The sequence below is a fragment of the Suricata suricatta genome, chromosome 7 (genome assembly GCF_006229205.1).
Source record: "Suricata suricatta isolate VVHF042 chromosome 7, meerkat_22Aug2017_6uvM2_HiC, whole genome shotgun sequence".
Taxonomy (NCBI): Eukaryota; Metazoa; Chordata; class Mammalia; order Carnivora; family Herpestidae; genus Suricata; species Suricata suricatta.
In genome coordinates this window covers 2,201,775-2,206,132 of record NC_043706.1, presented here as the reverse complement: position 1 = coordinate 2,206,132, position 4,358 = coordinate 2,201,775, and positions in this window count along the sequence as shown.

The window sequence follows — 4,358 nt, the reverse complement described above, 5'->3', positions numbered from 1 at the left end:
AACAGAAGAAAGAATAAGAAACATATGATCCTGTCAGTAGGTGCAAAAAAAATCAGGCATTTGACAAAATACAATATCTCCTCTTAAGGAAACCTTCAAGAAAGTTGAGATAGAAGGAACATACCTTAATAGCACAAAGCCATATATGAAGGGTCCACGGTTAATATCATCCTCAATGGAGGAAAACTGAGACCTTTTCCCCTGAGATCAGGAACACAACAGGGATATCTATTTTCACCACTGTTGTTTCACATAGTGTTGGAAGTCCTATCCTCAGCCATCAGACAACAAAATGAAATAAAAGGCATAAAATTGACTAAGAAGGTATCAAACTGTTGCTTTTTGCAGAAGACATGATATTCTATGTGAAAAACTCAAAAACTCCACCAAAAAAACTATTAGAGCTGATACATGAATTCATAAATCACAGGATGTAAAAACAATGAACAGAAATTTGTTCCATTGCTATATATCAAGAATGATGCAACAGAAAGAGATATCAAGGTATCAATCTTATGTACAATAGCACCAAAACCACAAAATACCTAGGAATAAATCTAACCAAAAAGGAAAAAACTTGTATGCTAAAAACTAGAGAAAGCTTATGAGAGAAATTGAAGAAGACACAGAGATATGGAAAAATATTGCAGCCTCGTGGATTGGAAGAACAAATATTGTTAACATGTCAATACTTTCCAAGACCGTCTACACATTCAATTGAATCCCCATCAAAAGAGCTTCAGCATTCTTCACAGAGCTAGACATTCCTAAAATTTATATGTAACCACAAAAAATGCCGAATATTCAAAATAATGCTGAAAAAGAAAACCAAAACAGGAGGCATCACAATCTCAGACTTAGTCTGTATTACAAAGCTGTAATCATCAAGACAGTATTGTATTGACATAAAACAGATACATATTCCAGTGGAATGGAATTGGTAACCTAAAAATGCACCAACAAATATACGGCCAACTAATCTCCAACAAACCAGAAAAAGGTACCCAATGGGGAAAATACAGTCTCTTTAGCAAATGGTGCTGGAAGAACGGGACAGCGACATGCAGAAAAAGTGACACTGGACCACTTTCTTACACCATACACAAACATAAATTTAAAATGGATGAAAGACCTAAATGTGAGACAGGAATCCTTCAAAACCCTAGAGGAGAAAGCAGGCTGCAACTTCTTTGACCTCAGCCACAGCAACTTCTTACTTGACATGTCTCCGGAGGCAAGGGAAACAACAGCAAACATGAACTATTGGGACTTGTCAAGATAAAAAGATTCTGCACAGCAAAGGAGACAATCACAAAACTAAAAGCAACCAAATAAGTGGTAGAAGATATTTGCAAATGACATATCTGATAAGGATTAATATCCAAAATCTATAAAGAACTTAACAAACTCAACACCTTAAAAACTAATCCAGTGAAGAAATGGGAAAACATGAATAGACATTTTTCCAAAGAAGACTTCCAGATGCCAAACAAACGCATGAAAAGATGCTCAACATCAGGGAAATACACATCAAAACCACACTGAGATAAACCACCCCTGTCAGAATGGCTGAAATGAACAACTCAGGAAACAACAGGTACTGGAGAGGATGTGGAGAAAGGGGAACCCTCTTGCACTGTTGGTTGGAATGCATATAGTGCAGCCACTCTGGAAAATAGTGTGGAAGTTCCTCAAAAAGTTAAAAATAGCATTATATGCAACCCAGCAATAGGACTGCTAGTAATTTATCCAAAGGATACAGGAGTGCTGATTTGTAGGGGCACATGTACTCCAATGATTATAGCAATGCTTTCAACAATAGGCCAATTATGAAGGAGCCCAAGTATCCACCAAGTGATGAATGGATAAAGGAGAAGTGGTATATACATACAATGGAATTCTACTCGACAAGGAAAAAGAATGAAATCTTTTCATTTGCAACAATGAGGATGGAACCGGAGGATATCATGCTAAAGAAAAAAAGTCATTCAGAGAAAGACAGATATCACAGCATTTCAATCATATGCAGAATTTGAAAAACTGAACAGAATATATACCACATCTTCTTGATCCATTCGTCAGGTGATGGAGTACTACATGGCAATGAGAGGGAATGATATATGGCCCTTTGTAGGAAAGTGGATGGACCTTGAGGGTGTCATGCTGAGGGAAGTAAGCCAGGCAGAGAAGGACAGAAACCATATGTTTTCACTCATAGGTCTAGCAGGAAAACAGGAGAGACCTAATGGAGAATCAGGGGGAGCGGAGGAGGGAGAGAGAGTTGGGGAGAGAGAGGGATACAAAACTTGAGAGACTATTGAATGCTGAGAATGAACTGAGGGTTGAGGGGGAAGGGGGAGGGGGGAAAGAGGTGGTGGTGATGGTGGAGGGCACTTGAGGGGAAGAGCACTGGGTGTTGTATGGAAAACAATTTGACAATAAAATATTGTGGAAAAAAAAAAAAAGAAAAACTGAACAGAAGACCACAGGGGAAAAGAAGGAAAAATAAGTTATAAACAGAAAGGAAGACAAACCATTGGAAAATCTTAAATATAGAGAACAAACTGAGGGTTGATGGAGGTGGGAGGTTGAGGGCATGGGGGAAATGGGTGATGAGCATAGAGGAAGGCAGTTGGGATGAGCACTGGGTTTTGTATGAAAGTGATGAATCACGGGAATCTACTCCTGAAGCCAAGATTATACTATATGTTAGCTAACTTGACAATAAATTTTTTAAAAATCTAATACATGTTATGTCAAAATTGTATGCCATTTAAAAAATTAATGAAGACTACCAAAAACATGTTAGCCAGTAATATGAAATCGTATTGGTAAACAGAAGTTAAGTAGAAATAATCATTTCACTCCTAGTCAATTTGGTAGGAAAGATTGACTACCTGTTCATCTCATCCCTCCAGAACCTTCCTTCCTCCTTGACCCCCTCTGGAGAGCCAAACCCTGAATATTTCAACAGAGGCTAATAGTTACATGGGGCAGGACCAACCTGGGGTTACTAAAAATATACACAACCTTGGTCCTTAGAGCTCGTATTTTGACTTTGGTGCTTATGAAAAAAAATATCCCTCGGATATAATAATAGCTTTTTTATTCATGGGTTGATTCCGTAGAATTCATAAATTCTAACTTCTACTTACCTGCAGGATCCATTGTCCACTCCAAACTACACCTCCTCGTATGCACCAAAACACTCTGCAATGAGCAGAAAATCTTCCTGGGTAAACCCTGGGAATGAGAAACTTTTGCTAACAGTAATTATACAGGGAATTGTTACTACCTTGAACAGAGCCTGGCCAATGAGCAATTTTGACTTCCCTTGCCTTTAAGAGTCACCATTTCCAAAAAATATCCTGTCCAAGCTTAGCATATGTAAATACATGAATCTGTATTTATTCTAAGGATTCTTCTCTACTTATTTCATCTAACACTTTCTACAGATCCAAGATGTCACACCACTAGGCAATCTCCGAGTGTATTAGTTTTCATGGGGACCAGCAGTCATGTGCTTTCATCTGCCAGACCTTCACTCTCCCATCCATATGCCAATGTCTTCATTTCATACAACTCTGGTAGTTCTTTAAGGACCATCTTCTTCCAAAAGGTAGATGGATATCTGCAAACATTCTTATTCTTCCTCTTAAGGAGATGCCATATTCTTATCTGAAAATCCATTCAAATGTTCCTACAATGACGTGAACTTGTTCTCTTTGCTCCCCACCCTGTAGACCCCAAAAGGTGTGGTGCTGCATGCAGACTGGTGTCTATGGATGAGGTCGCACTTTTTTAGACTAAGTTCTAGATGGAAGAGAAATCTGAATTTCCAATTAGATGATTACCACTTCACTGGAGAAGGAAAGACTGTATTTTCTCTTCCGACTCAAGCTAAATGCTCAGTGTCAGGTCTTTCAAGCATTCGATCTGTACGTGTAACAAATGGGAATAGAGGAGAAAAGCCCTCACTCGGTATTCAAGCCGGATAAGAATCTGTTCTTTCCTATTGCTGTGGGCTTCTGCTATCTCAACAACAATAAGAGTAAGAGAAATCACAAAATTCTCAAAAAGAATCTTAGCAATTACTATGACCACAATGTACCTCATTAATGAACTTGGAATAGGATAGGAAAACATCTGCATTTTGGTCTTACCAGTGCATGCAGGAATTTGTGTATAATAAACAATTTTGAAACCTGTTCCAATAGTTACATTACCTATTGCTATTGGGTTGAATGATGTATGAAATCCTAATGCCCACTTCAAGTTAGTGAGAATTTATGTGAAAACAGGGCATCAGGGGGGCACCAGGGTGGGTTAATTGGTTGACCACCCAACACTTGTTTTCA